Raw genomic sequence first — 24,268 nt, forward strand, 5'->3', positions numbered from 1 at the left:
AAATGCAACGAACAATATCGAACAAAATGACAACAATTAAAGAAAAGGGATGAATTATTAAAAATAAGTTGGTAGAGCAGTTGCCCGCGAAAGGCAAAGGTCCCGAGTTCGAGTCTCGGTGAGGCACACAGTTTTATCTGCCAGGAAGTTTCGGTTTTCATCAGCATGAACGTACGGCAGGGGCTTAGGAGACCAAGTACTCTGCGAAATTTGAAAACGCAAAAAATACTGTTTTCAATGCAAACTTGTGTACACTCCTGGAAATTGAAATAAGAACACTGTGAATTCATTGTCCCAGGAAGGGGAAACTTTATTGACACATTCCTGGGGTCAGATACATCACATGACCACACTGACAGAACCACAGGCACATAGACACAGGCAACAGAGCATGCACAATGTCGGCACTAGTACAGTGTATATCCACCTTTCGCAGCAATGCAGGCTGCTATTCTCCCATGGAGACGATCGTAGAGATGCTGGATGTAGTCCTGTGGAACGGCTTGCCATGCCATTTCCACCTGGCGCCTCAGTTGGACCAGCGTTCGTGCTGGACGTGCAGACCGCGTGAGACGACGCTTCATCCAGTCCCAAACATGCTCAATGGGGGACAGATCCGGAGATCTTGCTGGCCAGGGTAGTTGACTTACACCTTCTAGAGCACGTTGGGTGGCACGGGATACATGCGGACGTGCATTGTCCTGTTGGAACAGCAAGTTCCCTTGCCGGTCTAGGAATGGTAGAACGATGGGTTCGATGACGGTTTGGATGTACCGTGCACTATTCAGTGTTCCCTCGACGATCACCAGTGGTGTACGGCCAGTGTAGGAGATCGCTCCCCACACCATGATGCCGGGTGTTGGCCCTGTGTGCCTCGGTCGTATGCAGTCCTGATTGTGGCGCTCACCTGCACGGCGCCAAACACGCATGCGACCATCATTGGCACCAAGGCAGAAGCGACTCTCATCGCTGAAGACGACACGTCTCCATTCGTCCCTCCATTCACGCCTGTCGCGGCACCACTGGAGGCGGGCTGCACGATGTTGGGGCGTGAGCGGAAGACGGCCTAACGGTGTGCGGGACCGTAGCCCAGCTTCATGGAGACGGTTGCGAATGGTCCTCGCCGATACCCCAGGAGCAACAGTGTCCCTAATTTGCTGGGAAGTGGCGGTGCGGTCCCCTACGGCACTGCGTAGGATCCTACGGTCTTGGCGTGCATCCGTGCGTCGCTGCGGTCCGGTCCCAGGTCGACGGGCACGTGCACCTTCCGCCGACCACTGGCGACAACATCGATGTACTGTGGAGACCTCACGCCCCACGTGTTGAGCAATTCGGCGGTACGTCCACCCGGCCTCCCGCATGCCCACTATACGCCCTCGCTCAAAGTCCGTCAGCTGCACATACGGTTCACGTCCACGCTGTCGCGGCATGCTACCAGTGTTAAAGACTGCGATGGAGCTCCGTATGCCACGGCAAACTGGCTGACACTGACGGCGGCGGTGCACAAATACTGCGCAGCTAGCGCCATTCGACGGCCAACACCGCAGTTCCTGGTGTGTCCGCTGTGCCGTGCGTGTGATCATTGCTTGTACAGCCCTCTCGCAGTGTCCGGAGCAAGTATGGTGGGTCTGACACACCGGTGTCAATGTGTTCTTTTTTCCATTTCCAGGAGTGTATTTTTAAATGGACACACCCAATTATTTCGTATGCAATCAATAGCATGAAAAATCACAAAAATTACAGCGTTGGTTACAACGCAATACATCGATTACATGCCGAGAAATTGCGAAGCGAAGCTGACGCTTGAAATAAATGAAGCGCACAGCTAGCGCACGTCCTGAGACTCAAGCGTGCACCTCACGCTGTCTTTGTCAGGGGCTCACACAATGGGAAGGTATGTACAATCAACAAAAACGAACAAGTAAAACGTCCAACGCCAAGTTACGGTTTTCAAATTGTAAATGTATGTTTATTCTAGCGAAATGACAACTAGAGCTACAATTAGAGGTAACACACTTGAATTCGTTTGCTAAACACATTTACTAGAGCCCTGTCGCCCACAGAAACTGTATTGTTATGCATTACATTCAGCATAGAAAATACACCCACATCTTGACCAATGAAACTGTGTCCCGTCAACATATGTTCGAAGTGCCCTCCGTTTGCATCAATACACGTTTCCAGACGGGTAACGAGAGAGTGCTGCACAGATTGTAGAATTTCTACAGATATTACATCGAACGCAGCTGTAATACGATGTTGCATATCCTCTACTGTCATTGGGGCTTCTTGATACACACTGTCTCTCATTGTGCCCCAGAAAAAGGAGTCTAATGGCTTCAAGTCGGGGGACCGTGCTGGCCATCGCACAGTACCTCCCCGCCCCATCCACCTATTTGAAAATGTCGCATCTAGAACGTCTCTGGCAACTTTTGCATTATGTGCGGGACATCCATCATGTTGGAACCACATTGATAGACGAGTTTCCAATCCTAGATCCTCCATGAGGAGTGCTAGTGTGTGTTGAAGAAATGATGCATATCGCTGTCCATTCAATGTTCCACAGTAAAATGCAGGGACCTACAATACAGTTATCAATGATACCGCACCAAATATTGACACTCCGTTGTTGTTGATGAGCAACTTGGCAAATCCAGTGGGGATTTTGCACGGACCAGTTGTGAATGTTCCGCAGATTCCCATTACCATGGTTTGTAAATGAAGCCTCGTCCGTAAACAACTTATTGCTTAGGAATACTGGATTACCTTGCAACTGCTGAAGTGCAGAACTACAGAATGCAATGTGGGTTTCAAAGTCATTCCCGTACATTTCTTGATGCAGTAAGATATGGAACGGATGAAACCGATGTCGATGCAAGATTCTGTTCACACTACAGTGGCTTATTCTTACACCTCGTGCAATTTCTCTTAGACCCACCTGAGGATTGTGCGCTACAACAGCCAGAACAGCAATTTCGTTTCCATTTTGTTCGTGGACGTTTTGTGGGAGCCCCGCTTCCTGTTTCCGTGAGTGTTTTGCAGATGTTGCCGACGGTTCGACGTGACGGACACCGCCGATCTGGGTAGCGTTCACCATACAGTACCACAGCTGCGGTTACATTTCTGTGACATTCGCCATAAATTAAAATAATATCTAGTTTTTCTTCATTGCTGAAGGCCGGCATATCGACTAGATGACGGCAAATGTAACAAGCCACAAGAAAACAGATTTTAATGTGGTAACGTAAGTGAATTACGTTACAGTATGAGAGCAGTTCAGCAGACCAGATTAGGAGACACTTTTACACTAGAGGTAGAGCGTGCCGTGGTGATTTTGGTATGTTTACGGCAGCATACAGGCGCCGGTGCAGGCAACCCCTGCTCCGAGCACAGTACTACATGCGCTGCATTATGTCGGAAACTGTGACTGTGGTGTCACCGCCAGACACCACACTTGCTAGGTGGTAGCCTTTTAAATCGGCCGCGGTCCGCTAGTATACGACGGACCCGCGTGTCGCCACTGTCAGTGATAGCAGACCGAGCGCCACCACACGGCAGGTCTAGAGAGACTTACTAGCACTCGCCCCAGTTGTACAGCCGACTTTGCTAGGAAAGGTTCACTGAGAATTACGCTCTCATTTGCCGAGACGATAGTTAGCATAGCCTTCAGCTAAGTCAATTGCTACGACCTAGCAAGGTGCCATTTATCCTTTGCTATGTATCTAATGAAGCATGTACAGTAACAAGACCAATGTTCACCAGTTGTGGATTAAAGTTAAGTATTCCAGCAGCTACGTACTTTTCTTTATAGCCTTCATTACGTATCCTGTTTCAGACCTCACGCCAGCCTGCGTGAGTTTAAGCGCGTGCCTTTCGGTTACCCGTCACTGTGGATTGGCTGTCTTGCCAGTCCACAACAGTGACGCCGTTGCTATCCTTTAAAAGCCACATATTTCACAACTCATGAGGTTCAGAAAATTGAAACTAAGAGTGTTACGACTAATTGTACCTCTAGTTGTCATTTCGCAATAGTAAACATAAATCACAGGACATCCGTCATCCCGATACCGTATTATTTGACACATTATAAGAGGTGGACCGGTTCACATTAGGTACAGGTCAAGAAGGGGCTGCACTCTCCCCCTTAAGGAGTATCCTCAATGAAACATGGGCCAATCATGTGTTGTCATACAATACCACACCATACATTAACACTCCACTGACATAGTGCGTCAATCACATCACGATTACCGGCAGCGTGCGTGAACTCCACGCTTGACTTTCAGGACGTGCGCCAGCTATGCACTTCATTTATTTCAAGCGTCAGCTTCTCTTCGCAATTTCTCGGGATGTAATTGACGCATTGCAATGCCACTAACGCCATTATTTTTGTGATTTTTCATGCTATTGATTGCATATGAAATAATAGGGGGTGTCCAATTAAAAATACAAAAGTTTCTGTTGAAAATAGTATTTGTTTACGTTTTAAAACTTCGCATAGTATTTGGTTTCCGAAGACCCTGCCGTACGTTCATGCTGATGAAAACCGTTTTTGAATATCTACTGTCGTTCCATAGATGTTTGAGGTGGCAGAGTTAGGTGAGATACCCTGTATATACTCCACGAATGCACCTAGTTTAAAATCTTCGACCTCACATGCGTTCCACAGCTGGACACTGTTATCTTTTCGCGAAATGTATTCGCAGTTGTGTATGTAGTTGTGTATATGGACAACCACCAACGGTATAATGGAATGATGACAATGAATATTTGTGCCAGATTGGGACTGGAAGTGAGATCTGCCGCTTACCGCGATTGGTCGCCTTACTGTTAGGCTATCCGAGTACGACTCACGGCCAGACACAATCTTGCAAATGTCGTCAACCACGTGGCTGCAACCTGCACGCGTACATCAGTTTGTATATTCCTGAACAGGGGAGACATTTTAATTGAAAGTCGCTTGCTCGGTATCGGCGGATAAATACGATGTTACTGTGGTGTCACCGCCAGACACCACACTTGCTAGGTGGTAGCTTAAATCGGCCGCGCTCCATTTAGTACATGTCGGACCCGCGTGTCGCCACTGTGTAATCGCAGACCTAGCGCCACCACCAAGGCAGGTCTCGTGATACGAGAGAGCACTCGCCCCAGTTGTACGAGGAGATTGCTAGCGACCATACGGACGAAGCCTTCCTCTCATTTGCCGAGAGCCAGTTAGAATAGCCTTCTGCTAAGTCCATGGCTACGACCTAGCAAGGCGCCATTAGCCTTACCTACTTTGAGAGTTATAGTATAAATGTCTCAAGAAGAATGCTGTAGTCATCAAATAATAAAGTTAAGTATAAAGCAGCTACGTACTTTTCTTGCTACCATTCAATAGTTATCCTGTTCCAGAATTGACGCCCGTCGGCGTGAGTGTGTACGCGTGCCTTTCTATCGGCTACCCGTCACTGTGGACTGGCTGCCTTGTCAGTCCACTTCAGTTACAATGCCTGAGTTGTTTAGAAGAACATACGTGAATGTCTGAAGGAACATTTCATCATTCTTCTGGGCACAACAAACACTGCAATATCGAACTTTGTACTTGACGATACCATAACAGCTAAAAATTAGTTCGTAAAATAGTAAGCACTGTAGAATATTACCTCACTGTTGAGTGTTTTTTCACTGATAGCGTGTAAAATATTCTACTAAGCACCAACTGAACAATCAGCTAACACAACAGTAGAAGTATTACATTTCATGAGTCATCTGAAACGAGGTGTTTTACAGTGTGCTATGCTTAATGTACATCACTTTTTGACTGTGAAAGACTCTACACGAGCTTTCAGTGACAACTATTGGTCCGAGAATGCACTAATCAAACTAAGACAGGAATTGGTCTTTCAGGTGAATTGTGCATTTACTACCATGTGGTTCAGCGTGTCGTCGTGAAATATCGTCAGATTGGATAAACGAGGAAGATGTGGCGAAAATGGACGCATACAGGTGAAACAAGAGCTTATATTCGAAGTTGCACAATTGTGCCAGGACGAAAAAGGCAGATTCAGATTGTTGATACCTGTACAGAAAGCAATCTTGTCGACTGCAAAATTGGTTGGAATGTCATAAAGAACAGTAAAATACATTTTAAAACAGTTTAGAAAACGGAAGAACCCGAGAAAAAAGTTAATACTCCTAGGAAGCGAAGTCGTTCTAGAAAAGTAGTTTCTCTAGATGAATGCGATAAAGCACTTATTCAAAAAAATTTCTGGAGTATTATGAGCAGAAGAAGAAAATAGCCACTTTCAGAGAGCTGCTTTTATTTTCTAAACTGAGACCAATTTTCAAGTGTGAAGGTAAGCATTTCAGAAAATATTGAAAGAGATAGAATTCTGTTTCAAAAACGTAAAAATAAGAAATCCGTCCTACCGTTCCGAAATAGTTGCAAAGTGTGCGGAATACTTGAGAGCAATCATAAATAGTGAAAGGGGCCAAATAAACCATTGATAGCCAGGGACAAAACGTTTGATCCTCAGAGATATAGCTGTGGTGATTACAGAAATTTTGTGGAATACCCTCTCAATAAAATGTTATATCTAGATGATCAAGCAATTACATCTTATTGAGGTGTTAATCTCAATGTTAGCTGATAGACCACAAGAACGTTTAGTATGTGAAGGATGTTCCCCAGCACTATTTTAAATATAATTATTAGACAAGTTGAACTCCCTAAACAAATGTGGAGGTAATACAAAGACCAATGTAGCTACGTGATTGTAAAAATACCTAATGCTCTTCATAAGGCAGATAATGATTTAAATCTGGAGGCAATACTACTTTGGGGCTCCGGTCATGCCACTTTGATCTGAACCCTACAGGGTTAATCTCGAATACAATGAAATAATCAACTGCAGAGAAAAATGTTTCTTCCGTTAATTTAACTATCTTGAAATACATAACTAAAGAGTCTTTGCTTAAGATTTCCCAGTGTGATTGGTTAAAAGCTTATGGACACGTAAAAGGCGCTGAAAACGAATATTGGCGCAGAGATGGGTTAAAGGAAGAAGCAATAGGAAATACAATAATCCACATTGGTCTGGAGAGTGGAGATGAATATGCAGAACATGACGATGACAGTGATATGGAAACTCACAAGGAGTATGAAATTGGAACGGATTCCAGTGAAACACATACTGAGATGAAGAAATTGGCGCCTGTCTATTTCTCGTGTGATGGACTATCTATTTTATAACGATAACCACCAAGATCCGTGCAGTTTTCATTACACAACTGTGCCGCAAGAGTACGAGGCGATCTCCGGATATGCTCAATATGTTCATATCTAGGGAGTTTCGTGGCCAGCGGAAGTGTTTAAACTCAGAAGACTGTTCCTAGTCACACTTTATGGACGTGTGGGGTGTCGCATTGTCCTGTTGGAATTTCAGTCAAATGCTAATATTTCTGATTTCCGCTTATATCGAGCGTCTCCACCAGCAGATTATATAACCCGACACCTTACCATCTCCATTACAACAGTAATATAGATCTTTTATTTAGCGTAAGAAGCTGTCTTACTGGATGCTTTTAATTGTTTGTGAGGACGCAGTGTTTTACCTTTAACTTTTGCAAGTATTATGATGTAGTGAATCAATCATTCATTGAGAGACTGTATGGATTACCTCTTCGCACAGTGAGTGGTGATATAGCCACAGAGATCTGCCCCATACCATGCGCGCCCCAACTGGAGTATCGCGAGGCGAAATATTATCGAGCCACTACATCATACACCAACGTGTTGATTAATAACGTCTGTTCCAGTACATCGATTGTAATAACACCTTATCTAACACTATAAACTAGTAATAGAATTGACTGATCACCATACACGTCTCAGGTCTCAGGTTGACATGTATAGTGTTTACTGAGATATAAAAAGATTCCTAAAACACGAAATTTCCAGCCTTGCGTAGGTATTCCCTTTATACTAACGGATCACAAAGAGTCATCAAACGGCCTTTAACTACAGAAGTAAGACGTATTTTGTTACGGCCGGCCGAGGTGGCCTAGCGGTTCTAGGCGGCACAGTCTGGAACAGCGTGACCGCTACGGTCGCAGGTTCGAATCCTGCCTCGGGCATGGATGTATGTGATGTCCTTAGGTTAGTTAGGTATAAGTAGTTCTAAGTTATAAGTTGTAAGATGAACATCAACAAAAGCAAAAAGAGGATCATGGAATGTAGTCGAATTAAGTCGGGTGATGCTGAGGGAATTAGATTAGGAAATGAGACGCTTAAAGTAGTAAATGAGTATTGCTATTTGGGGAGCAAAATGACTGATGATGGTCGAAGTAGAGAGGATATAAAATGTAGACTGGCAATGGCAAGGAAAACGTTTCTGAAGAAGAGGAATTTGTTAACATCGAGTATAGATTCAAGTGTCAGGAAGTCGTTTCTGAAAGTATTTGTATGGAGTGTAGCCATGTATGGAAGTGAAACATGGACGATAAATAGTTTGGACAGGAAGAGAATAGAAGCTTTCGAAATGTGTGATACAGAAGAATGCTGAAGATTAGATGGATAGATCACATAACTAATGAGGAGGCATTGAATAAGATTGGGGAGAAGAGATGTTTGTGGCACAACTTGACTAGAAGAAAGGATCGGTTGGTAGATCATGTTCTGAGGCATCAAGGGGTCACAAATTTAGCACTTGAGGGCAGCGTGGAGGGTAAAAATCATATAGGGAGACCAAGAGATGAATACATTAAGCAGATTCAGAAGATTTATCTCGACATACAGTTACTGACAGAAGTACAAGTTTCTTCAGTATTAAGGTGGAACTGCAGTGCGACATTCGCTAGATACGCATCAGTATGTGTAGAGACATGCGTGAAATATATTAAATACACTACTGGCCATTAAAATTGTTACACCAAGAAGATGACGTGCTGCAGACGCGAAATTTTACCGGCAGGCAGAAGATGCTGTGATATGCAAATGATTAGCTTTTCAGAGTATTCACACAAGGTTGGTGCCGGTGGCGACACCTACAACGTGCTGACATGAGGAAGGATTCCAACCGATTTCTCATACACAAACAGCAGTTGACCGGTGTTGCCTAGTGAAACGTTATTGTGATGGCTCGTGCACAGAGGAGAAATGCACGCTATCAAAGTCGGATAGTAGCCTATCGCGATTACGGTTTATCGTATCGCGACATTGCTGCTCGCGTTGGTCGACATCCAATGACTGTTAACTGAATAAGGAATCGGTGGGTTCAGGAGGGTAATACGGAACGCCGTGCTGGATCCCAACGGCTTCGTATCACTAGCAGCCGAGATGACAGGCATATTATCCGCAGGGCTGTAACGAATCGTGCAGCCACGTCTCGATCCCTGAGTCAACAGATGGGGACGTTTGCTAGACAACAACCATCTGCACGAAAAGTTCGACGACGTTTGCAGCAGCATGGACTATCAGCCCGGAGACCATGGATGCGGTTACCCTTGACGCTGCATAACAGACAGGAGCGCCTGCAATGATGTACTCAACGACGAACCTGGGTGGCCGAATGGCAAAACGTCATGTTTTCGGATGAATCCAGTCTCTGTTTACAGCATCATGATGGTTGCATCCGTGTTTGGCGACATCGCGGTGAACGCACATTGGACGTGTGTATTCGTCATCGCCATACTGGCGTATCACCCGGCGTGATGGTATGGGGTGCCATTGGTTACGCGTCTCGGTCCCCTCTTGTTGGCATTGACGGCACTTTGAACAGTGGACATTACATTTCAGACGTGCTACGAACCGTGGCTCTACCCTTCATTCGATCCCTGCGAAACCATACATTTAAGCGGGATAGTGCACAGCCGCATGTTGCAGGTCCTGTACGGGCCTTTCTGGATACAGAGAATGTTCGACTGCTGCCCTGGCCAGCACATTCTCCAGATTTCTCACCAACTGAAAACGTCTGGTCAATGGTGGCCGAGCAACTGGCTCGTCACAATACGCCAGTCACTACTCTTGATGAACTGTGCTATAGTGTTGAAGCTGCATGCTCTGTTTGATTCAATGCCCAGGCGTACCAAGGCCCTTATTAAGGCCAGAGGTGATTGTTCTGGGTACTGATTTCTCAGGATCACATGTCAGTTCTAGAATAATACATTTGTCCAATGAATACCCGTTTATCATCTGCATTTATTCTTGGTGTAGCAATTTTAATGGCCAGTAGTGTAAATATCAACGGTATGCAAAATTTTGAAAAACACAGCCCTCAGTCGTGAAAACAATTACTTTGTGACCTAGGTTTCGGTGTCACAAGGGACACCTTCGGACAAAATTAAAACAAAATGTTACAGCATAACGTACCAAAAAATACGAAAGCTGCGGTCATACCTCACAGCCTCAGAGAATCAGAATTAAAATGAAATGCAACAGAGGTGCAAGCCACTAGGGGCTGCCATGTGTCCTCTGCTGCAGTCAACACAAAACTGAAACATCATGTGACTTATGCGCCACGGCAACGTCAAGGCAATACCGCCATCTGGTAGCTAATTGGTAAGACAAGCTATTTTGTAAACATCTCTCGTAACTGCAGAGAGGGAAAAAATAACAACAAGCATCCGAACGGTGTACATGAAGTAATTACAATAGCGGGATAGTGCGTGATATAGAATACAACTAATGAATGACTGGCTGTAGTACAAAAATTCCAGAATAAATGCATAAAGAAGCCATATGCGAAATAATCCATAAAATGACATTACTGCTTGCTATAATAGATACGTTATAAAAACCAAAAGAGTTTTTTATTTACGTATATGAGCCGTAAAAAGTAGAAAAAAACGTCTCTTAATCTGCAAGAAGTAGTTGGTACAACAAAGTGTTAGACGTCGTCAAGCAGCGGCTTTAAACCATTGAAATAACTTCTTCCGCGCAACTGCACCTGCTCGTTGAGAAAAAGTCCGTCATTCGAAAGTAAATGCTTGAAAATTTTCAGGTCCTCGAAAATATCAAGTTTACGCCCTTTTTTTTCAATATGTAAAATTTCCAACCTCTCAACCCCTTTAGGAGAGTGCCCTGTGATTAACAGGTGATCTGCAAAAGAAGAAATAGGGGCACACGAACCGTTTTTCCTCAGAAAATGTTCTTTACAGCGAATTGAAAAGGCAAGTCCTGTTTGACTAATATAATAGGTACCGCAAGGGTCACATGAAATCTTGTAGACACCAGAATTCTGCAGAGGGCTAGTAGCTGAATTTAAATTATGGATGACATTTTTTCTCAAGTTGTTATTTGTAGAAAAGGCAATATTACGTTTGTATTTAATCCGAAGCAACCTTTGAATCTGGTATGACACTGGACCTAAAAATGGAATTGAAAAGAATTTATTCTCCGATTCTTCTGGGACGCTGATTAAAGAACCAAGTGTAGTACCCTTCTTGCCTATGTTCTTTCTGAGGATATAATCTACCAACCGAACTTCGTAACCATTATTGACCGCCACAGTTTTAATAAGATTAATCTCCCTTATTAAAATTTTCTTTCGAGAGGGGAATAGAAAGTGTTTTGTGAATAGCCGAGAAAAAGAAAGTATTTTTGTGAGAGGCTGGATGCGTAGAAGATGCTGGAACGATTTGATCAGTTTGAGTCTCTTTACGATAAATGTTGAAGGAAATTCTGTTTTCATTTAATGACAACGTAAGATCGAGGAAATTTAATTGACAATTTTCATTTTCTAGTTCACAGTTCTGATTGACAGCCATGTTAAAAACCTTATGAACGGTATGTATGTGTGAAATATATGCAACGTTTCCGTACGATTTGTATATTTCAGTCTACTGGGGAACAACAAGAGGCATTTCTACGCATTTCACGCACAGATAGTTAACACATATCAGAATGTGTGGTGGAGTGAATATGGTGGGGTGGAACAAGATTGGCATTAAGAATGACCCGTAAAGTTGTACACTCAGGTGACAAAATTCAAAGAATACCTCGTAATATCGTGTCGGAACTCCTTCAGTCCGGCGTAATGCAGCAGTTCAGAGTGGCACGGACACAACAGGTCGCTGGAAATCACCTGCAGAAGTACTGAGCCATGCTGCTTCTGTCGCTGTCCATAATTGCGAGACTGTTGCACGTGCACTATTTTGAGCACGAACTGACCTCTCGATTACGTCCCATAAATGTTCCATGGGTTTCATGTCGGCGATCTGGATGGCCAAACCATTCGCTCGCATTACAGAAAAAGAATGTTCCTGAGTCCAGACACGAATAATTGTGGTCGGGTGACAGGGCGCACTGTCATCCATAAAAATTTGATTATTGTCTGGGAACATGAAGTCCATGAATGGGTGCTAATGCTCTCCAAGAAGGAGGACATAACCACTTCCAGCCAGTGATGAGTTCAGCTGGACGCGAGGACCCAGTCCATTCTATGTAAACACTGCTCACACCACTATGGAGCCACCACCAGCTTACATAGTGGCTTGTTGACAACATGGATCCATGGCTTCGTGTTGTGAGCGCCACACTCGAATCTCGCCATTATCTCTTATCAACTGACTCATCTGGCTAGGCCACGGCTTTCCAGTCGCCTACGATCCAACAGGCATGGTCATGAGCCCAGGAGAGGAGCTGCAGGCGATGTCGTTTGCTGCCATAGCTCACTAACGCCAAATTTCGCAGCACTGTACTAACGGATACGTTTGTCCCTCCTTGATTTCTGGGATTATTTCACAGATTGTTGCTTGTCTGTTAGTAATGACAACTCCACGCAAACACCGCTGCCCTCGGTCGTTAAGTGAGGGTCGTCTGCCATTGCAATGTCCGTGGTTAGAGATAACGTCTGAAATTCGGTAGTCTCGTCACACACTTGACACTGTGGATCTCGGAATACTGAATTCCCTAACGATTAAGAAATTGAATGCCCCGTCATGCGTCTAACCCCATCTACCATTCCACGTTCAAGGTCTGTGTTAATTCCTGTCGTGAGGCCATAATCACGCCGGAAATATTTTCACATGAATTTGCCGGCCGGAGTGGCCGAGCGGATCTAGGCGCTACAGTCTGGAACCGCGTGACCGCTACGGTCGCAGGTTCGAATCCTGCCTCGGGCATGGATGTGTGTGATGTCCTTAAGTTAGTTAGGTTTAATTAGTTCTAAGTTCTAGGGGACTGAAGACCTCAGAAGTTATGTCCCATAGTGCTCAGAGCCATTTGAACCATTTTTTTTCACATGAATCACCTGAGCACAAATGACAGCTCCATCAATTCACTGCCCTCTTCTACCTTGTGGCGATACTACCGCCATCTGTAAAAATGCATATCACTGTCCCATGACTTTTGTCACCTCAGTACAAGTAAGTAAGGATGTGAGAACTTGTACATAATGTGGGGTATTCGGATAGAGAAACGAGTTCACTGAATGTAAGGCATTTCTTAAAACAGCCGGTATTAGTATAGAGGTAGTAATATCTTTAATACGGATGCTGACTGTTACGGAATAACAGTACGTTAGAAACTTTTACTTATTGTTTTGTGTAAGCTACAGTCTCCTTCCTTCTTTATTTGAACGATTATTAGCATGAAATTACAATCAAATCAATACAATGAAATGAATACCCTTAGCTGCATCCAGGCGTTGATGCACGTCAACGAGAACAGCTGAAAATGTGTGCCCCGACCGAGCCTCGAACCCGGGATCTCTTGCTAACATAGTAGACGCTCTATCTATCTGAGCCACCTAGGACACAGAAGATAGTGCGACTGCAGGGACTTATCTCTGGCACGCCTCCCGTGAGACCCACATTTCCGACGTATTGTCCCACACTATATTCGTAGTGACCCTGCCCATTGCACTCATTACTCAAGCCTGTTCTCTCGGACATGTCTGAGAGAACAGACACTATCTTCATATATACGATTATTAGCAGTCACAAATATTCAACCTAAGGATATTTAGTTGTGGGTGAAATACTAATATACGGGAAACCAAGGAAATGTTAAGAGCTGGAACTCTAATCCAAGTACTTGCTCCCTGTTAGTGATTAGATCTTTTAACACAAATTGATGAGTTCTTTATTTTAATACTTAGTAAGATTTGCCTGATTTATATTCAGTAATTAAAAATAGCACTTCTAAGCATCGTCACTGTCTACTGGAGAAAAATTTCAAGCCTATTTAGCTTCAAGTCTCACGCACACAACACAGCTTTAACAGTACTATTGTGACACTGGTTGGTGCTGTTTTAGATGTTTCCCCACAAAAATCAATTACTGAAATTTAAGTGACACCTAGTATGCGACAGTTGCTGTTTCTCATCATGTATATGCGATTGTTAACTGAGCGGTGCCTGGCCCGTAATCATGTACTTTACTTTTAACGTACTTCCATCTCATTACGTTAATTTAAATTACCAGTCACTGAGCTGCTGCTTTGCCTGGCCAGCGCGTATCGATATATCCTCTCTCGTAGTATCTTTGCACGACTGCTATTACTTCCCAGTCGTTGTCTGTCGTAAGCAGTTCGGATCGCGCCTTCGGGCTGCCAGTCAGTGGGAACGCGTCTGGAGCGCAGACCGGACCTGCCAATCGAGGAGTTGCAATGCGGCACTAGTGCAGTCGGGTTGGAGCAGCAGTGAGGGCTGCGTCGACATGGTTCGCCCGAGCATATCCGCCACGCATCACTTGAGCCGGACGACGGTCTTGGTGGATCATCAGTCGGTCCTCCTACATGAGTCGGCTGTGTGTGTGTGCATCGACTGCCGATTTGCCTTCGTGCAAGTGTTTGTCAGGTTGTGTGTGTGGTTGGACGACTATTTTAGATATTGTTGGCATTCTGAGCGGAGTCGGTCGGTTGTTGCGGACGATGGAAATTATCTCCGCGCGGTGCAGTCGGCTGGGTCCGCTGGCAGCCCTTGCGCAGTGTCAGAGAGTGTGTGGAGCTTTCCGATCGCTACGAGCTTCGTGGTTCACCGACCCAGGACATCAAAGTTGGGTAGTGGTCTCAACTGCCCAAGCCACGTCCATTCATGTTGTGGTGGTTCGTTTCGGTGGTTTGCTGTTTGGGGAGGCTTTCCTGTGAGCAATACCGAATGTTTCTACTACTGAAATTTAGCCGCAATGCGGTGCAATTAACTATTTTGGTTGACTACAATTCTAGTACACCAGTGGAATTTTCTGCCTTCTGGCCGTTAGTGTTCTGGTTATCTGTCCTGGGCATTGATGTAAATTCAGGCGTTGTTCTTTTGGGTGAAGTTAACTATAATACCGTGTTTCAAATTCAGGTGTGCCAGCGGAATTTTCTGCCTAGTGGCCGTTAGTATTCCAGTTACCTGCCCTGGCCACTAATGTAATGTCAGGCAGCGTCCTTTCCTCACCTGTTGTCGCTGTCCAACAAGGTGTGTAATTCTGACAGCTAATACATACTCCATTGAGGATTATTATGTTTGTAACCTTTTCTGTTTGAGTTCTCATGTACTGATTGATGGGAAGCAAGTCGTTGTCTCGGTCGGTTCGTGGCTGTCCCCTGGTTGGGTTTCGACGGATCAAGTGTAGTTGGGCTCACCACCTGACTGGCCTCAGTGAACGAGGGCAGACCGACCTCCCTGGAGGCTTCTGGGTGCCACCGGTGTTTAATTATCTGTTTTCAGCCACTTAAAAATTTAAGGCTTATGGTTATATTTCTTTTTTCATAAAAATTTTGCAAGATTGATTCTTAAATTTATCTTTCAAGCTTAATCATTGCGGCCTTCAGCCTTTAAAAGATTATGGTAATATATTTTAAAATCTTGAAACTTAATTGTGGCCTTCAGCCATTGGTATTGCACCATGCATATGTTTGTTCTATCTGCTTTGCATTGAGGTTTTCCACTTAGCCGTGGTATGGTTTCTTTATTTGTTTTATTTACGAAGTTATTGCATATTTATTTTGCTGATTTTTAAGATTTCTTGTTTTTAAATGTCATGGCCTTCTACCTTTAAAAGTCTATGGTAATATATTCTAAAATTTTGAAACGTAATTCTGGCCTTCAGCCTTTGGTATCGTATCTTGCATATGTTTGTTCTATCTACCTTGCTGTGATGTTTGTTTTTTGAATTTTTTTATTGCTATCTTAATTGGATTTTATCTTGTTAAGATTTCTTGTTTGGAGGCCTTCAACCAAGAAAGAGTTGCATTCGGTAAAGGTTCGGCTATGTGCCGCTTTGGTTGTAAATGTGTTATTTAATTACAGTAAATTACAATTAGAAGGTGAAACTGACCCCAACCTTATTTGGCCCTTTCCACAATCTTAATTACCTGTTCTGCCCAGCGAGCCGGCCGAAGTGGCCGTGCGGTTAAAGGCGCTGCAGTCTGGAACCGCAAGACCGCTAAGGTCGCAGGTTCGATTCCTGCCTCGGGCATGGATGTTTGTGATGTCCTTAGGTTAGTTAGGTTTAACTAGTTCTAAGTTCTAGGGGACTAATGACCTCAGGAGTTGAGTCCCATAGTGCTCAGAGCCATTTTGTTCTGCCCAGCGGGTTGAGCGGGCGTTTCATTAACCTTCGAGACTCGAGCTACATGAATCCGAGAGCAACTTCATAGTGGATTCTCTAATACGATGAGCATTCAATAAGTAATGAAACACATTTTTTCTCAGCCAATTTCGGTTGAAAAATGCGAAATTTGTTGTGGGTCTTCGTGGAATATTCCTGCTTCCGCTCTTGTAGTTTCATAAAGTAACGGTAGATAGCGGTGCTAGACGCAGCCTTCAAAGAGGAGTCTGTAACAAAGGTGCCTTCCAAGCGGAGAACGCCCATTGAGTCCGATTCGACGGAAATCGCAGATATTCATTGGCGGTCGCCGTATGTCTATGGAGAGCTGGCAGTGAACAAAAGCACGGAGAGTCGTTGAGCGTCCGTCGTCATGGCAAAAGGTCACGTACACAAGACAGATCTCCGGCGTGCCGGCTGGCCGGACACACCTGTAACTCCTACAATGTTGAAGAAACGACTTCAGCATGTTCGTTATCCGAAAATACAAATGATATTCTCCTTCTCCATGACAAGACAAAGCGTCACACAAGACTGCGCACCCGAGAGGTGCACTTACAACTTCAATGGACTTTTCTTCCTCATCCATCCTACAGCCCGGATCTCACACTTGGCGACTCCCATCTATTTGGCCCGATGAAGGGTGCACTCCGCGGCAAGCAGTACGTGGATGGCGGGAAGGTTACTAATGCATGACGTTGGTTCCGACGTCGACCAGTGGAGTGGTACCTTGCGGGCATACATGCCCTCCCAGAAAGCTGGCGTAGGACCGTCGCTTTGAATGGAGATTATATTGGAAAATAGCGCTTTGTTGCCAAAAATTTACGTATTAATATGGTGTACTGGAATCCTGGGTAAAACTGTCCAGCTATTAGAAAAAAAATGTTGCATTGTTTCTCCAACGCTCCTCGTTACTTTCCACTGAATTCCCCAATTAATATCCTTGCTCTCATAAAATTACTGCCTCTTACGTGTCATGGATGTTTGTTCTACTTTCCTTCTTCTCTAATATTGAGAGGTAACGGGCGAGTTGTGGCGCCCTGAAAACATTCTAAGTTCAGAGTTGGTTTGGCCGAGCCTGCCAGTCGGCAGGCCGACTGTGTGATGCCGGAGAAGATGGTTAGCCCCAGCGCTTGGTCCAGGGACTGCGTGGCTGGGAATTCCACGGTGTTGTGTTGATGAAGGAGACATGCCGGGAGTGCCAAAGACGGCGGACTTTGTGAAACCTGAATGGCAGACATTTCACAGTTCATAAAGAAATTAATAGTAGCCAGATGAATCATGATACCTCAAAAAGAAAAAATGTACAATACCATTATTTGCACTACGATTCTGATGGTGGAATCAGATTTTCAATATCTTTATTAGCTTAAAGTTTAGTATCTGATGATAAATTATACAAGTAACTCTCAGCAACGAATTTCCAAAATATAAACGATTCATCCGATTTTGGCGATCGGCATGTCTTTAGAAAGCTGTTAGTGTAAACGTAAATTGTTATAAATTACAGGCATGTAACTTGAATAGTACGTGAGTTACTGGAGGTGAAAGTGGCCTATTGCTATTAATCGCGTCAGGCCATAAGTACTCAACAGTTACACGAAAAAACGGCAACAGCATGCTTATAAATATATTTATTCATCTACATCTTTGTTTATATCCGATACATACTATTCATGAAGAAATTGGTCAATTATTTACTGTGTTTTAGAAAGCACTGAGATATTAGGCTACTAGCTTACTGCTGTTCTATTCGTTTGATATATGTTCATTTAGTTCCCGGCGGGGTCAGGGATTTTCTCTGCCTCGTGATGACTGGGTGTTGTGTGATGTCCTTAGGTTAGTTAGGTTTAAGTAGTTCTAAGTTCTAGGGGACTGATGACCATAGATGTTAAGTCCCATAGTGCTCAGAGCCATTTTTTTTGTTCATTTAGTTTCTTTATGTGTTTAATAATGTGTGTTAGAGCGTGTTTAGGGTCCAGGCATAGGAATATTTATTTCATTTCATGCTATTTAAATGTAAATCCAGTATTTCGAGTGTGTTTCAAAATGTTTGTGAGTGTGCTTTGGCTTGGAGATATGACGGGAGTGCTAAGATCGTTACTAAGGGAGGCGACTACCGAAGTGAATGGAAGCGGAGTTATGAACAGGGTGGCGCGAGGGACAGTCGCACAGGACACGGAGAGTTGTGGACAGTACAGGAGAGGAAACAAGAGAGTCCTGGACAGTAATGCGAAACGGACACACAGTCGCGGGAAAGACTTGGAGAGTGGAGCAGTTTTGCTGGTGGGAGATAGAAATATTTCGTAGTGCTGACTTGTGCACTTGTGAGATTTCCGTGGCTTCTGCAGTGAAGACGTAGTACGCGTTTAGAAGTGAATATCTCGCAAGCTATGTTGTTGTTCGTAACTAATTACGCGAAACAGGAATCTATTGCTTCCCTGTTATTCAACTTATATTTTATTTAATTTCTGGACCATCGACACCAATAAGTGTTTAGCAGTAATAAACGGCATTGTAAAGGTACTTCTGCTATCGTACTCATCATTTAAAGCCGTTAAGATAGTACTTGTAGGTTTTATTTAATTGCAATCTTACATTTATAAATTGCTATGTTGCACTAAAAATTCGCAATTTCCGAGTGATAGGAACCTTTGGCCATTCGAGTCATGCGTCTATTCATTTTGTATACTGTAGACGCAGCAGTATTTGGCTTGTAATGCGGCAACTACGTATCCCAGCCCCTAGACAGTGAATCCAGCCAAAACTTTTAAAATTTCGACTCTGAGTCAGAAGGTACGTAGTTGAAGGCCATCATACCATATCAATTACTTTTGTGAAAGCCCGCAGTATTCACTATCAATTAATCCTAGTCTGGATTCTGCCTGCCTCCTCTCGCAGTGCGGTGCACTGTCTCAGTGTGAACTCGTCGGCACATGGTGCAGGCGCGCTCGCACTGTCAGCGAGACAATTCCCAACGAATGTCCGTCTCAGAAAGCGCCTGGCCCACGGCAGATACTACGGCAGGCTTACACCCGGCTCAGCTGACGCAGCACGGTGGAGGAGGCGGGCAGGTTTTCGCAGCGGCGCCCGCGGCGTCGCAGGCGGCCATCGCACGGCGTCGCGTCTCTTGAGTGCTTTCTCGACACGGCGGCAGAAGAGTTTCAGCACAGGAGGAGAGGAGAGGCAGAGAGACTGGCGGATACCGAGAGGGAGGCGCCGCCGCCGCCGCCGCCGCCGCCGCCGCCGCGTTAAGGCAAAGTGGTTTTTGTTTTGCGTGTTCAAGTTGAGAGGCCATCCCCTGCGTGGCCTCTCGCGAGACCAATAACGCGACAACTCTGATATGAGTAAAGTTTTCGCGTTATTCAAGTCGAAATAAGCATTACGGTGAGGCGGCTGTCTCCTCCTCCTCTTTCTGTGTATCCCTCCGGTACCGCGCTCCTTCCCTGCCTGCCGCTCCTGCTGCTGATAGATCATATCTGCTACTGCGACACAGCACTCCCGAGGATCGCAAGCCGAGAGGGCGAGTTGCCTGCGACGCGGGCAAAAACGGGGGGCCCTAGGCAGGAGTGTATCGCTGTGCGCTGTCTCGCTCGACAGTGGTGTCGCACGCAACTGAATACTCCGCTAAAAGAAAGGCAAAGCGAGTGTCTAATATTCTGTAACATCTGTCAGCCTTGGCCATTTTTTGTCAAGAGCCCTCGGATAAATTTACCTGTTACATACACTGAGGCAATAATAGTCATATGTTGGACCTCTATTACGCGGTATAGTATAGGAACTTGTCGTGGCATGGACTCAACAAGTCGTTGGAAGTTCTTCGCAGATATATTTAACCTTGCCGCCTGTATAGGCGTCCATATCTGTGGAAGTGTCGCTGGTGCATGATTTTGTGCTCGAAATGACCTCCCGATGAGTTCGAAAAAATTTTCGATGATATTCACGTCGTAGGAACTGGGTGGCCAAATCATTCACTCGAATTGTCCACAACGTTCTTCAAACGATTCGCCGACAACTGTGGCCCGGTGACAAGGCACATTGACATCCATAAAAATTCCACGGTTGAGTGGGAACATGAGGTCCATGAATGGCTGTAAATGGTCTCCGAATAGCCGAACATAGCCACTTAAGTCAATATCGGTACAGCTGGACCAAGAGCCAAGTCCATTCCATGTAAACACACCCCACAACCCTATGAAGCCACCACCAGCTTGCTCAATGTCTTGTTGACAAGTTGGGTCCTTGGCGTCGTGGGGTCTGCGCCACACTCGAATCCTGCCATCAGCCCTTACCAGCGGAAAAATGGACTCATCTGACCACGCAATGGCTCTGAGCACTATGCGACTTAACTTCTGAGGTCATCAGTCGCCTAGAACTTAGAACTAATTAAACCTAACTAACCTAAGGACATCACAAACATCCATGCCCGAGGCAGGATTCGAACCTGCGACCGTAGCCGTCTCGCGGTTCCAGACTGAAGCGCCTTTAACCGCACGGCCACACCGGCCGGCACCACGCAATGGTTTACCAGCCAAGAGGCGCAGCAGGCGATGTCATGCTGTTACAAAATGCACTCGCGTAGGTGGTCTGCTGACGTAGATCATTAACGCCAAATTTCGCCGCAATGTCCTAACGCACACGTTCTTCGCACATCCCACATTTTTTATTGCTTATTTCACGCAGTGCTGCTTTGCTGTTGGCACTGGCAACACTAGGCAATCGCCGCAGCTCTCCGTCGTCAACTTGACAGCTGCGTTGTACGTGGTGAGAGGTAATAACTGAAATTAGGCACTCTTGTCACTGTGGATCTTGCAATATTGAATTCCCTAACGATTTCCGAAATATAATATCCAACACGTCTTGCTCCAGCTACCATTCCGTATTCGAAGTCCATTAATTCTCATCGCGCATTCATCATTACTTGGGAAAACTCTTCAAATGAATCACCTGATTACAAATGACATCTTCGTCAATACTCCGCCCTTTTATACCTTCTGTACTCGATACTACCACCATTAGAAGATGTGCATATCGCTGTCCCATTCGTTCTCTCACCTTAGTGTACATCGGCGACTCGTTTCGTTTCGTTCGCTCCAGCGTAATATCTGCTTGCTCTTATTTACTTCAGTAAATTCTAAAATTCCGCTATCTGGTCAAGGTACGCAAAGAGTGTGATTCGGTGAAGAAAATCTGCAGAAACTGACTTCATTAAAACTGATATCTTTCGCTGCGAATCTGCCGTAAGATAATTTTTATTTTTCTAGATCTCAAATTGATGACATGGTGTTACCGGCTTCGCGAGTGCTAGCGTTCATCTTCATATCTAAAACAGACAAAAATACGTCGTTCATAAATAGTTCAGTCTACTACATTAAATACTATATGAACAGAAATGAGAGTGCCAAATGACAGGCCATAAAATATCGTTACAGAGTAGAGTGCTTCAACCCCCAGTGTTTGACCGGTCACGGATCGCCTGTTGACGGGGGGACCGAGCAGCTGGTGTCCGGCCCCACACGACTCGGCTCGGTCACGTACTCGTCCCATGTCTGATGTCCGGATTCCGGACACGGGGATAACAGAGCATGACCGGCCACCGCTGACGTCTCACCTCGCCTCGCCACGGCTCGCTGCACTGTACTGTACAAATCCAACGCCTCTCTCTCTCTCTGTCTCTCTCTCTCTCTCTCTCAACAACACACACACACACACACACACACACACACACACACAATGTATTTATCTCTGTCTCTCTCTCTCTTATAGTAACGTTTCCAAGAACGAGTACGTGACACAACTAAATCCATAAAGCATTTAGAAAGAAAAATGATATTTCAATACAATCGCGGATAGGAGACGTAGCAATTTTATGTCTGGAAGTGATCACAGCCTTCTCACAAACGAAAGTCAAGGCTCGATTTTTAATCCTTTGTACCTCCTCTTAAAAAATACGTATCTGTTAGTACGCATCAGTTACGCTAGTTCATTACAAATCTATTGCGTATCATAATGAAACAGTGATTTTAACTGCAGTAATTACTCACCCGAGCCGGCCGGTGTGACCGTGCGGTTCTGGGCGCTTCAGTCTGGAACCGCGTGACCGCTACGGTCGCAGGTTAGAATCCTGCCTCGGGCATGGATGTGTGTGATGTCCTTAGGTTAGTTAGGTTTGAGTAGTTCTGAGTTCTAGGGGACTGATGACCTCAGAAGTTGAGTCCCATAGTGCTCAGAGCCATTTGAACCATTACTCGCCTGACAGTCAGTGTCTTTGACACTGCAAATTTGTTGCAGTTTGTGAAACCAAAGAAGAACTAACTGGATTGTCGGTTCTTTTTCGCCTTCTAATCATCTGTCGCCTCTTTAAATAGTCTCAGGAAATGCGCAATTTTTCCTGCAAGCTCATTATCATATCCTTGCAATCTGTAAGCGGAGTCCTTTTCCGTCAGCAAAGCAGCAACTTCGTTGTACTGCGTGTGTAAGGATTCCAGCATAGCGTACAAGCTGTTCCAGCGTGTGCAGATCTCTTGTTTCAACGATGATTTCAAAGACGGCCAGAAGCCACTTTTCTTAATGCACCTTACAATGCATTTTGCAGTATTTATTGTTGTGCGATGTTCGGGGCATGATTTAACAATTAGTTATCTTCATCGAAAGTATGGTAAGTGCTGTGTTTATGCAATGAGCAGCACAAGGAATCCTTTCGTGATTTTCCAAAGCCTTTGTTACATTGGCCACCTGGTCGGAGACATAAACAAAACTGTGCAACATGTGCGGCGAAATGTCCCAATCAGCCATCCTCTCTTCAATTTCTTTCATAATATTGACTCCCGTCTTCTTAACGCCAGGGAATTTTGTTGTAAAGAAAACATTGTTCACAAGAAACCAACCTGTGTTAATGTAATGTGGTGTAAGCGTCAAATAGTGCACCTGATTATGCGAATCAGTCCACATATCAACTGTCGCTGCATTTGTTTTATTAATAACTTCCGCAATAACAGAAGACATTATGCTGCTTCGCATTGCGTTAGCTTGTTCTTTGACATGTCAGCTTACAGTAGAGGGATGTGACATGACATCTGCCGCGTTAACTTCTCCATGATGCGCACCTAGATGTATTAATTCTTGACCTAGTTCTCTGAAACCTCTACCGGAAACAGTATTAAAAGGTCTCATACCTTTAGCACACATTGCAACACATTTTGCCGTAATACTATTTTTTATTACTGCCGGTATCCCTCAAGGAGCTGTATCTTTGTGAGGTTTGCTGCAACTGTGTTTCTTTAAATGAGGGGTTCCCGACTGGAAACACAATAATGTGGAGCAGTTTATGCACGATACGTACCCAGTAGACGCACTGTTTTCGTCTACAACCAACAGATATGTACTCCATACTTGGCTTTTTAGACCTTCCCGTTCCTTAAAGATTGGTTTCAATCTTAGGTCTTACTGCACTGGCTTCCTCGCGCTGCATGATTGCAGAGAGAGACAGATCACAAATGAGAAGCCCGTACTGACTGCAGTCTCACACAGATAATGACACGTGTAATGCGTTTGAAGTTACGTGCTCCGTATTCGGTCACGGCTTCTATGCTCGGTCACTAGATCTAGTGCGGGCAGCCTATCAAGTTAGGGTGTGCTCGCCCCATCTCGTATTTTGTGCTCGCGTACTCGGTCATGCAGGACTCTATTACAGAGTGTAACACATCGCTTTTTGTACATTCAAGTACTGTGTCATAATACTATTGTTTCT

Source organism: Schistocerca americana, chromosome 4, assembly GCF_021461395.2.
Source record: "Schistocerca americana isolate TAMUIC-IGC-003095 chromosome 4, iqSchAmer2.1, whole genome shotgun sequence".
Classification (NCBI taxonomy): Eukaryota; Metazoa; Arthropoda; class Insecta; order Orthoptera; family Acrididae; genus Schistocerca; species Schistocerca americana.